We start from the raw sequence: 13,256 nt of genomic DNA on the forward strand, positions 1-13,256 counted from the left end.
TTCCATTAGCCTTCATCTAGGAGTGAAGGGGTAACAGAGGAATTTTTTTCCTACACAGAATGACCAACATGTGATTTTCCACATTATTTTAGCATTAGAATTTGTTAAAATTATTCAACAATCATTTTGCATTTCTTTCTGTAAATAGTGCTTTTAGGGCATTCAGATATTTTATCTCAATGCAAGTCTTCTGTGCTGTTTTGTCTCTTATTTTCCTCAGGTTCTGAGAATTTTTCTCATTTTTTTCCCATTCTACTACAGCCTTAGTTCTTATATTTTAATGGGAGAGGACATAGAGGCCATGTCACTGATACCTGCTCACATGATTTAACAGGGATCAGAGAGGAATATCTCTCTCTCTGTAACATGTCCCTTTGAAAATAACAAAATCTGATCATCTTCACTAAATTACAGGACTTTTAACCAGTGGTTTTAACTATTTTGCTGTGCAGATTTGCTCCTTCAACAATGAATTGAGCTGATTTACAGCCCACTTACATCCTACCTGAAAGCACCACTTTTCAACAATCTTGTCAGCTTAAAGAAGTGTCACTTATAAAATTATCACTTTCTAACTTTGTTCTTACATGTTGGTGATAACTTTGAGACATCTCCCTTTTTTTTTTCAGCAAAAAAGAGGAAAATTTTTGTACACAAGGTGTGATTTTTAATTTTTTTTTTTTTTAATTACCCAGTAGTTACAGATGCTTCTTGCCTGGAAGCACCATCCATGGTCCAGTTCATGTCCTGTTGTCCCAGAAGTTCCAGCTCTCTGCTCTGAGCATTTCTGGTACTGCTTTTATGTATAGGGAATAGTATAAGTAAATGGTCAAGTGTCTCCCACTGCAAACCCTGAAAAAAAAGAAGCAGCAATGTGTTCTGGACTTGATGCCCACAGAGTGCTAAACAATGTTTTCTTGAAGTAGCCCTCAGTATCTGAGGCTACATTTTGGAATGCTCTTGCAAAACTGGTTTGTGGCATTTCTAATCTCTTCTTGCCAGTTGAGTCCTGTGGTTTTGTTCATTTTTCTTCCCACTCTGATACACAAGTGTTTATGAGACAAAACAGAGATAAAAGCATTTTTTTTAAAAAGGGTTTTCTCTGCATTAACAATAATCAGCCATTGTAAGTAATTAAATTTTCTTTCTCGTTTATGCCTGAAGATTTTTTTTTGTTGTACTTAACAGCAACACTTAAACTCTTCTTCCAGAGTAACACTCCTGAGAGATTTTGTTGACAGGTTTCTTTCTTTTGGTCCTTCTTTCATTCTCAGACTATGTGTCTGAGTGACCAACACCCAGCAATTAAAAGTGTCTGTATTACAGAATAACAAAGGTTGACCATTTGAGCCTGAATTTTCACTGCTCTATGATGCCCACTGTGAAAACCATGTGCCAATAAGCAGCACACAAGAAGTAAACCCAAACAGCAGGAATTCTTGCTTCTGTGTTAACTCATACAAAAGGCTGTTCCTCTATTTCATGTCTGTTGGTATTTATCACCACCCACTATTCAAAAATTGTGTTATAAAATGCCCATTTCCAACCAAGGCCAGTGGGGGAATTTAACAGCTTTGTTTCAGTTACTGTTTCACTAAAAATGACAGGATGAATTTAAAATAGATGCTTATATAATTATATTCCTTTTAAAATATGTTCTTAGTAGCAGGAACACTGATATTCAGCTACCTTAGCTGATACTATGGGATCTCCAGAAGGCAGAAGACAAGAGTAACACAAAGAGACCCTTTTGTGTTGCATAGGCTTTTCTGTGATGATTAAGCTGACTGATCACTGACAAGTAAATATGATACAGGAATTACGTTAACATTACACATACATACAGATATATATATATATGAAAATAAATAAAAGTGTGAAGAATTAAAGCAAATATCTTGTGCTGATACAGCAAAGACTTTTACTTCCCTTATCAGCTTCTTATGGAAGTGATTCACTTGTGCTGATAACTTTGGTAAGCTGACTCAGGCTCAGCTGTGCAGCCCAGCCAGCAGGAGGGAAGGAGGATGAATGGTAGTGCTGAAAACAGGAGAGGAAGAAAAAGTGAGCAGAGAAAGGAGGACAATAGGATTTTGTCTTTTACTGGAAGGGCTAACTTAGATCAGCTTTTATGTAGAATTAAAATTTAAAAAATGTATTACCCAAAAGGCATGAAGAACTTACCTTAAAGCCAAATAGATAACAATGTGTTTCACCAATTCATTTGTCAGCCTCTATCTTCAGAGAAAACAGCTGTTTCCTTAAGCTCTGCATTTTATTGTTAAAAAAACCTTTTTTGCCATAAGGCTTGCCAGGGGTTTAGAAACATTTTTGCAGTGAATTTACTGCAGGCTTTTATTCTGCTTACAGTGGTGGTGCTGAACTCTGGAATAATTAGGGCATCATCCCCTGGTAATGTTTCTTCTTCTGCTCTACAAAGGTTCAGAGGCACATCTTGAGGTCCATAACTTCATGTACAGCGTTGAATTGACCCTGTCTGGATGCCAGGCACCCTCCAAAGCCTCCATCACTTCTCTCTGCAGCTGGACAGAGAAGAAAAAATACAATAAAAGGTTTATGAGTTAAGGGCTGGGGATGAGATCATTCACCAAATACCATCATGGGTAAAACAGACTTGAACCATAAATATTAATTGAATTTATCACTAACAAAATCAGAGCAGGATAATGAGAAGTAAAATAAGACCTTGAAAAGACCTTCCCCCACCCTCCTTCTTTCCCAGCTCTACCTCCTTCCCCGGCGGTGCAGGGAGAGAGGGAATGAGGGCTGTGGTCAGTTTATCACACGCTGTTCCTGCTCCTGCTCCAGCATGGGGTCCCTCCCACGGGAGACAGCTCTGCATGAACTTCTCCATGACTTCTCCACGAGCTCCTCTCGGTTCATCCCTTGGGCAGCAGCGCTCTGGGAACTGCTGCAACGTGGGCCATTCTTCCAGGGGGTGCAGTCCTCCAGGGACAGCTGCTCCAGAATGGATCCCCTCTGGGGTCACAAGTCCTACCAGCAAACCTCTCCAGCGTGGCTTCCTCTCTCCACGATCTGGAGAGAGGACCCTGCCCCAGCACAGCCTCCCCCAGGGTCACAGCCTGGAGGAGCCCACTCTGGAGCAGGTGGATCTCTACATCCCAGCATCCCCAGGTGGATCTCTGCATCCCTGAACATTCCCAGGTGGATCTCTGCATCCCTGAGCATCCCCAGGTGGGTCTGTGCATCCCTGAGCATCCCCAGGTGGATCTCTGCATCCCTGAGCATCCCTGAGCATCCCCAGGTGGGTCTGTGCATCCCTGAGCATCTCCAGGGGCTGAGGGTGGGTCTGTGCATCCCTGAGCATCCCCAGGGGAATCTCTGCATCCCTGAGCATCCCCAGAGGCTTTGGGCACAGCTCCTCACCATGGCTGCACCCTGGGCTGCAGGAGATCCCAGCTCTGGGGCTGCAGCACCTCCTGTGCCTCCTCTGCACTGACCTTGCTGTCTGCAAGGCTGCTCCTCTCACATCTCCTCACTCTGATCTTCTCTGACTGCAGTTACAACTGTGCAGTAATGCTTTGCTTTTGGCTTTTATTGGTTTGTAACATTTATTCTTAGGTCTGTATCACAAGGGCATTATCAGCATTTCTAACTGGCCCATCTCTGGACTATCAGGGACTGACTCCTCTGGACCTGGAGGAAGCTTCCAGCAGCTTCTCACAGGAACCAGCCCTGCCAAGGGTTTTGAATAAAAATTATGTGCATATTAATTGGTGTGTATGATACATGAACAGGAAAGGTATGGTTTCTTGAGGTCCAGAAATACTTTCTGTGTGCGTGGAGCCGCATATATATTTAAATTTTGCGTTTAGTGGAAAACACAGAAGGAAAGACAGACTAGTGCCAGCATCCACCCATCCACTTTTTCTTTTTTTTTCCTGTGGCGAAAGCTTTCTCAGCAGGATGAGCCATTACTCTCATGCCCTCAGAGAGGCAAACTGAATCCCCTGCCCTCAGACTGCTTGTTTTCAAACATTGTGGTCATAGTAAAAGCAAGTGACTATCAGAAAAACTGATTGATTGATCAGTACATATTTATGGGAAGACTCATTTAACCTGGCACTGTGGGAGTGCTGTAAGGTAGCTGGATTGCACGTTTCAGAGTTTAGGGAGGTGTATAAACACAAAGTGAAATAAGCAGTTTGTGTGCTTGTGTCCACAGTAATTTCATTAGGAATAATTAGCAGTGCTTCAAAAACAGTAATCTTAAAATAACAGTTTTCAGTCGTGTAAGTCATTAATTTTCTACTAAGAAAGGAGTGTGAGGCAGAAAGCCTGAAACATTATTACATTCTTCCAACATTGTAGTTTCCATCATTTCTTTGAAACCCATACCTTTCATGTACAGCTCGTTAACACTGATCAAAGCACCTATCTTTCTAATAAAGTAAATTTTTCCTTGTAATCATTTGTAGATGTTTCACTTCGTGTAATATTTTGGGTGCTCTTTATTCTGAAATCTCATTTCTAATGTTAGGCTATGGTCAGAGAAGTGACATATTAGAAATATCTTGATTTACTTTATTTCTTCTCTCTGAATGATATCCACAGCAAGTCTCTCATTCTAGAAGTCCAAACGAGATTTTTCTGACTGCCAGTGCTGTACTTCAAAACTGGGGCTTGCAAAATCAGGTGTTTGTCTGACTGCAATATCTGCTGAAACAAAGCATTTCTTCATGCCATACGAGAGTAACTTTCAAAAGTAATTTCTAATCTTGCAATTAACACATTTAATGCACAAATCTCAGTAATGACTTAAGAGTTACACCTCTCACTAAGCAGAAGGGTGTATGGTGGCCTGAATTTTGGTATAGGAAAATCTGCTTTGCACACTGGGAAGACTGAAACTGAGCTGCTCAGCCCCTCTGCCTGGCTCTGGTCCATCTCTGATTCTCAGTGAAAATAAGTTCACAGTAAATTCTCAGTAAATTCACATAGTTTAGTGTGAGATTTCGGTGGGGTTTGAGGATATGAGCAATGTCCTGAGCTAACATCTCTAGTATTGAAAAGTCAAAAGTACTTTAACTGGCTGAGGTCAAAAGTGATGGCAGAATCAGCAAAGAGCACTCTGAAGGTTTAGTGGGTGATTATTGGAAAAAAAAATGAAGACAACTGAAAAATATCCAGTTAAATGAGGATTCCTGTTCTTCCAAAAAAGTCTTTGCTAAAGACTTTTTTTGTTACATTCTCTAGCAGATATCACTCTTGATCTCCTTGTCCCACAATTATTTTTTTTAATTTCAGTGGTACTGCTAGTATGTATGGCACTGCAGCTCTGCATTAGAAAAAATTAGTGTAGGTTTGATTCCTTCTCACTTCTAGTATTTAAAATTATTTAAACTTTCCTCACTAAGAGTCAGGAAAAAGCTCTCCATGCAGAGCCTGAGAGACAAAACAAATTTTGGGAGTGCAAAATGCAGTAAATACCCACTAAATGTAGAAGAACAATGCATTCATTTTGAAATGGCAGCATTTGATGATAGAGGGAACTACAAGTAATTTCTCCATGCATGCTGAAGAAGCTGTTGTTATTTTTTCAGCAATGTTCTTTATGTTATGCTTTACATATATTAACAGCAGCCCTAGTAGGGAGTCAACATTTTTATGCCTACTAATAAACTTCCCCATTCCAAATTATTATTCTGTTGTTAAAATACCTGCCATATAATTGATTGGCATCAGAGAGGTTTTTCTGCCACTTCTCTTTGGTTTTTTTTTGTAAACAATAGTGTTTATGTGTCATTTTAGGATGAAGCTGAAATCCTCTGCTTTGTCAGTGATAAAAACAGAGATTTCTTGGGCAGTTATTCCATATTTCCATGAACTTCACCTATAAAATTGTGCACTGGTGAAAAAGTTTGATAAAAAGAGACATTATGGTGTGCAGTGAGGTAGCTTATCTCATTCAAGAGTTTTTATATTTAAAATGGAGAATGTACAAAATGTCTATATACCAAACATATATACTTATATAGCTCAAGAATTTTGTCTTGTAAGCCTGGGGGTATGAATAAAACAAAGACAGATACACTAGTAGGATGCATTCAATAGCATTAATTATATAAGGGCTGACAATATTTCAGTCATATTCCCCTGTTTTACTATGCTAATAACCTAAATATTCATCACAAAGATTTTTCATGCGTGTTTTCTGCCTGAAGAAATGTGTTATTAATTATTACTGTTTGTTTGGGGGGAAAAATTGTCTTCTTTGAGGTTAAGTGGGATCCATGCCTTAAAAGCAAAATTTAATCTCTTTTTTAAATCAGGTTAAAACCAACCAACCAAAATGAAAACAAACAACAAAAAACAAATAACAAAAAACATCCCAATGAATGTTGGGACTTTGTAATTGAGTTGAACATAATCTTATATGTAGAAGTTCGTGATGGAAAATAGCAGGTGAACTAGACCAGCATAATTACTCCAGAAAAACATATAGGTTGGGCAAGCATATTTTTAGGTTTTTGAAGATCTACCTAGTGGTATTCAACCAGATATCATCCCAGCACTAGGAGATTCTTCCACCCCTTTAAGAATGCTCTCTTGAATCCTTTCTATAGACAGTTGGATGCCTTGGGAATTTTCCTCTTTCTTGTGCCATTCCTCTTACATTGGTGGCAATGGAGACAAGGAGTTTGCCAGACTTCCAAATTAGAGCTGTCATGGAATCTATACATCCAGACACTTGATTCATGCCTCTAGAAAGTGGTGGATTTGTCCTACAGTTGTATCATGACTTTTAGGGCAGACCTATCTGGTATTACAAACAATTACATTCACTGCAGTAAAGCCAATGTTATGCTGTATCACACAACTGCTACATCCAGACAAATATACAGAGATACAAAATACCAAATTTTAGAAAACAATCAGCCTCTCAGAGATACTGGCAGTGTAACATAATGTAAAAATGCCAATCTCACTGAGAACTTAGAAGGGCCTCCATGGTGTGTTAGATGAATCTGCCTTCCAGATTTCCCTGGAGTGGAAGCCTCTCCCTCTTGATGTATGACACAGACTAGGAGTTTTCAGTAGTTCCTACTCAACATGGAAATTACAGATGTGAGTTTTAACCTCAAAATAATAAAAGGAAGGGAGAAAAGTACTTGTATGCAGACCTCATGCACGAATCCTGCCAGGAAGAAGAAAAGAAAAGAAACTCTACTTCTGGGATCTGCTGAGCTTCCCTATTTTTATGGTGTATTTCCATCCAGAGACGCAGGAGGCCGTGTCAGAGCACTGGAGACCACTGTACTTCAGCATAAAGCACGCCAGACATATCCACATTTCCTTCTCATGCCATTTGTAGGAACAGCTGGGAAAAGGAGTGGACATAAATTTCATTACTACTCCAGCTGAGTCATAGTGAAATAAATAAAATTAGACACATTATTTCAATAATATTCATAAATGTGCAGACAAATGCGGAGAAACAAAATAATGGTGTTAGGATTTATTACCAGCCTTTCTGGTCAGCATATTGTGTACAATCACAGATTATCTCTTATTGTACATACAATCTCTTTAGAGCACTGTTTCTATTTCTTGCAAATGGGAGACAGCTCTTTCCATGTTATTATTTTATTCATATAGGGCCAAAAGTGCACTCAGGAAATGTCCATAAAGTCTCATTTCAATAGATTTTTCTTATTATGGGCTTTTTCTCCCTTTATTTCCTCACTTCGTATTTTCCTAATTGCATTTTCTCTGATCACATGCCTCTGATAATCAAGACATTAAGGACTCTGTGTTTAACTTGTGCCTTTTTTTTTTTTTTCTTGAAACATACCTCTTTCAAGATGCATTGGGCAATGTTAGTGTTCATCCCACTCCTGCATTACCTTTTATGACCCCTGACTCTCAGAGTTCCATCAAAGTCTGTCCACAGCCTTTATAAGAAGTCCAAGAAGAACCCCTTAGGAGAAGAAATCAGTTGTTTTTGGCAGAATCCTTTATGCCCTTCAATATTTTTTGAAGCAAAATTATTAGGCTCAACATGCTTTGGCATTCTGCCTATTTCAGTCCAGTCACAGCAAATATAAGCTACTTGTGGAGTCTTTATACAGGGTGTTTCCATGACCATGATGACCTATCAGACAATAAAAGCAGTCTTAAGAGACAGGAATTAAACAGCACCATGACATAAGCAAAAGCAATTGCAGCTCCCCGAGCTACCAAGTGTGTCTCAATAATCTAGAGACTTCAGGCTGTGGAAAAAAAACAGAAGTCAAAAAGCATCTGTCAATAATCTAAAAGAGCACCTCAAAAGAAAGCACAAACCAGTTCACACTATGAGAGAAGGGTTGAGTTAACATGCAGAAAAAGAATGAAAGAAAGAAAGAAAGAAAGAAAGAAAGAAAGAAAGAAAGAAAGAAAGAAAGAAAGAAAGAAAGAAAGAAAGAAAGAAAGAAAGAAAGAAAGAAAGAAAGAAAGAAAGAAAGAAAGAAAGAAAGAAAGAAAGAAAGAAAGAAAGAAAGAAGAAAGAAGGAAAGAAAGAAAGAAGGAAAGAAGGAAAGAAGGAAAGAAAGAAAGAAAGAAAGAAAGAAAGAAAGAAAGAAAGAAAGAAAGAAAGAAAGAAAGAAAGAAAGAAAGAAAGAAAGAAAGAAAGAAAGAAAGAAAGAAAAAGAAAGAAAGAAAGAAAGAGAAAGAAAGAAAGAAAGAAAGAGAAAGAAAGGGACTATGAGGACTGTGAGTGTACATTTACCCATTAAAAAGATGCAGTCATAAAACCAGTGTTTAATTCAAAACCTAGGCTCCAAGAGCAGTAAGCTACATATTAAAATAAAATGTTTTGGCAGTAAACTGATGAACTTTAAGAGTGCAGTGAACTACGTGCCCTGTATTAATCAAAAAAGCCTTTTAGTTAAACAAATATTCAAGGTGTGATTTAGAGACACAAAAACAAGAAAATGACCAGTATAGGCCAGAATTAATTATTTTTGAGTACTAAACTCGGGAGTTCATAACACTGAATATTGTTCCTAGACTTATTCAGTACCAATAGTACTAAATTAAAATACTAACTTAAGAAAGTTAAATAAAACTGATAAAAATAATTTTACTGGGAAAAGAGGCTTTCTATTAAAGACTTTATTTTGTAAAATTAGTTATTAAAGTTAGTATTTTCATTGTTTCCAACTTTCAAAGTAGCATCCCGACAACAAGACTTTGATTTCAGATTATCAGTTGTCTGGGTAGGTTGAAAAAAGGATGTTTACCATAACAATCACGTTTCCCAGAGAAGAAAAACCTCCACTTGCTTTTAGTTTATCAAAAGAGATTGTGACATTTAGTGTGTGTTTACTTTCTCATCTTGTTTCTGGATGCTTAAATATGTTGTTTCAGGGACCTTTCCACAGACATTCATCGATGGCCCCTGTTAATGAAAGGCTATCACAGGAGATTGGTTTGTCCCAATTTGGTCATTCCTATATTATTTGCATGTGCTGGCATTGAATGAAGGTGCCAATTGTGCCTGTTCTGGGTTAAGCCTTGCTTCTGGAAAGAAGTGGATATAGCACTGACATGTCTAAAGCAAAGTTCTGTCTTGCTCTCGCATCTTTTTTCCCACAATATTGTACTGCTTCAGTTAGATAAACAAACAGGATTGTTTTCCTCTGTTGGACAGGAATCCTGACATTATCTCTCTAAAATGCCAGAAGACATTTATTCTTAGAGACTTCTCTGTGCACAAATGTACTTAGCTGGTAGCTGTAAGAGAATAATTTACATGTGTTCAGAGGCAGTGAAGCATGTGGGTGAGCATTCATGTCAGCTGATAGACAAATATCTTCAATGCCTTCCTTTGATTTATCTGAAAGCATTTACAATTAATTGCTGCTCTTATTGCACTTGCCTGAAAAGTTTCTAGATTAGATGTCTGTTAATTGAGCAGAGGGGACTTTAATGTGACATAAACATATGACATATCAGATTGTAATTTAAGCATCAGTAAATTTGGGAATAGTCAGCAATTAGTAAGTTTATGTCTAATTACACAGTGGTGAGAAGCAGGTTGAAGAAAATTTTAAATTATTTCTTTATTAGCTTTATTCTTAATCTTCTGTGCCTCTAACAGGAATACTCTAACTTGATTCTCCATCTCAAATTTATATGACTCAGTCCTGACGTTACTTCTAGAGTATTCAAGAAAATTGATAGAATTAACTTTTTGTTTTTCTGGTAAGTCTCTGATAAGTTTTTTACCAAACATCACTTTTGGAGGAAGAGGATAAGAACCCTTCTGTAAAATATTTAGTGTTTGGAATTGGGAAAAATTAAGATATTTCCTAAGTATAAAGCATATATAAACAAGTGTTCTTCCTCCAGTCTCCCTGGTGAACTTTGTTTTCATGCTTTAGGAAAGGTACTCCACAATTTAGTGTTCCCACTGGAACAAAAAACCACACACTACTTGCTCTCTCTTCCATCTTTTCCCCCTCCCCAATGCAGCAATTAATTGGAGGAACAAAAGACAAAAATCACAGGTTAGGATAAAAACAACTTACTAGAAACAACGAGAAAAGAAAATGAACAATAACAGCAACAATATTAATAAAAACACTCTACAAAAGAGTGCAGAGTTCAACCTGACCGCAGCCACACTGCCCCGACCACTCCCTCCAAGCCAATATCGTTGATAATGTCCTGGCATTAGGGGATCCCAAAACATGCTGTAGTCCAAGGAAGAATAAGTATGCAGAAATAATACATTGGCTGTCTCTTGTAAATCATCTTTTATAATAAGCTCTAGATGTCAATCCAGGTAAATGGTTTCCAAGAGAGAAGTGGCTTTCAGTGCAGACACTCTCAGGTTTTATTGGGTCCTGCCATTTTCAAGTGTGCTCCAACTCCAAATCTTATTCTTCATACTGTATTCCCTTAAAAACATTGACAGTCATATTTTCATTCACATTTTTAGTTTCCTGGGTCTAAACAATTATAGTTCCTCATAAACTGAGATGACTGAATCCTAAAATGAGCTCTAATTTGAGTAATCTTTTCCTTTTACTAATTTAAAAGCCCAAACTGCAGTCTATCATCTTATGCAAATTACATCATGTATGGGAAAAAAAATGATTGGTATTAAGAGGCTGTGAGAGTGCTAGTGATTAATGAGTCAAATATCTGGCCACTTGCTTCCCACCTGAACCTGAGCAACTATAAACCCAACAGAATTTGTACTCTTTGGATTTGTTCCCTCACCACTTGATGGCCACAGCCTGCAGCCACCACCTCCAGAAGACTGCAGTCTTCTCCAGAAGACCAGGAGGAGTGACAGGATGTGGGTGGAATTTAAAGAGTGGAGGTATTTTTCTCTGCTTCTCTGCCACTCTCTTTCTCTCCCCAGCCTCCTTCTCCCTCTCTCTCTCTCTCTCCTTCACATTTACTGCTAAATAAAAATCCATTCTATTGACTTTGGTATATGGTCTCATTTGTGATTAAATTTGGGCAGTGGCATCTCTCTAATAATTTTAATAATTGGATCTCTACAGAGGCCCTTTTATTATTGCTTTAAGACAGTCACAAATTAGCTACACTTTCTACCAGAAAATAGCACCAAAATTCCAGTATACAATTGAAAATTATAGATAAACAAGTACAAACTTTTCATAACATTCTTGCTTTAGCAGTCATACACTACAAAATGCAAAACTATTAATGAAGTGAAAACTAAATTTATTAAAATAGTTTAATTTAAAATAGCTCCACATCGAAGCTGTACAAAGGAAAATCTCTTTTATCCCTTGCTTTGATGAATCTGGCCTGTGATCTTGTGCACTTCTAAAGATGATCAAATTGAGCAAAGAACCCCATGAATCCTAACACAGCACTCTGAGTGATGTTCTTAATGAACACAGCATGAGATATTTAGGCTACCTTGAGGACAACTGATTCCATCTAGCTACTTGTATCTTCAAACAGCAATTTAGTCAAGATACACTGGGTCAGCTACTGAAACACTTACACAGTAGTGGCTCCTATGGAGCAAATTATATCTGCACATTTTGCCATTACTGACAGTATTTCTGTCACTAGAAAGGGTTTGGTTTATTTGTTTTTAAATTATTTTACTATTTATTCTGTTTGCACTACTATTATTATCAGAGTTTTTTTTGGAAGAAAACGGATGGAAAATAAGGAGAAGTAAAGCAAAAATTCTATGCCATGTGAAAATAATATTTAGATATGGATCATGAATGGAAATAATCATTTAATAGTTTTCTCTTCTGTAATTTCTGCTGCCCATGGCATATAACTGCAAATCACTAGAACAGCATCCTCTACTTCTTGTGTAATCTGTGTATTTCTTTTTCCACGTAGCCAGTTTCACTGTCTCTTTATTTGAAACTTGACTCACCTGGACTAACACAGGTTCTGTACCTGTGTTGATGATTAATAGGTGTTATTAATTCATACCTAATTGGTTTTAATTGGGTTGATGATTAATAAGTATTCCCTCACTCAAAAAAGGAAATGTGTTGGTATGATAATATGATTATGCAAATGGCACTTCGCAATTTTTCTCTCTTGATTTTACAGTGAAATTAATGTTTTGACGTGAACTTTAGTTTCCAGTAAAATGTAGCAATAACATTTCAGAGGTACCAGGGAATCATAAAAAATACAGACAAGTTCTACCACTTGAAATTCCCTCTGAAGTTACTTCAAGTTTTGCCTGAGTTTTAAGTAAGCTTATGGCTCAGTAGAGTCCTGCAGTCAGCTGAAGATTGCTATCATATTAGGGCAAGTTTTGTGCTGGTATTGATTTTCATACATACAACTGAATTCCTTTTCTTGTGAAGCTATCATGGCACATTATGGGAATTCAATATTTAATTAACTCATTCAGTAAAATATCCTGTATATTTTTGTGCTGCAACCCTTCTTTTTTTGTAATGCCAACTTTTTCATCGGAGAGAAAAATATTTAGTCCTGCTTTTAATAAGTTCAGAAAAAGAGTTTTCCATTTTTCCAGGAGAGAGTTAAGCAAAATCCCTTGCAGAATCTGCATGGAGAACATGGTGTGAGATCTGTTCATTGAACTGTAAAAGAGTGCAACAGGTGATGTATTCTCTGGCACGCCACTTTCTGCAGAAGCACACACAGGCGGGTCAAGCTGTTTACAGCCACTGCTGTGGTGCAGTCAGGTTGGAAAGTCAGGGAGTAAGGATGGTCACCCACAAGATGCTGCTGGCAGAAGGATT

The 13,256-nt window shown here is 37.8% G+C and overlaps 1 long non-coding RNA gene across 4 annotated transcripts in view; it reads right to left on the bottom strand.

Annotated features, from left to right (window-relative positions):
• Window positions 1–664: 664 nt before the first annotated feature.
• Window positions 665–13,256, bottom strand: part of LOC115495144 (uncharacterized) — a 45,575-nt gene continuing 32,983 nt past the window's right edge. For 3 of the 4 annotated variants that reach the window (XR_012055870.1, XR_012055869.1, XR_012055872.1), the window contains 2 exons: window positions 7,155–7,363; window positions 665–2,543 (listed from right to left, as the gene is read on the bottom strand). This is a non-coding gene — a long non-coding RNA (uncharacterized lncRNA). The remainder of the gene's footprint in view (window positions 2,544–7,154; window positions 7,364–13,256) is intronic. The other variant, XR_012055871.1, reaches the window with a different exon arrangement.

This window comes from Taeniopygia guttata, chromosome 4 (genome assembly GCF_048771995.1).
Source record: "Taeniopygia guttata chromosome 4, bTaeGut7.mat, whole genome shotgun sequence".
NCBI lineage: Eukaryota > Metazoa > Chordata > Aves > Passeriformes > Estrildidae > Taeniopygia > Taeniopygia guttata.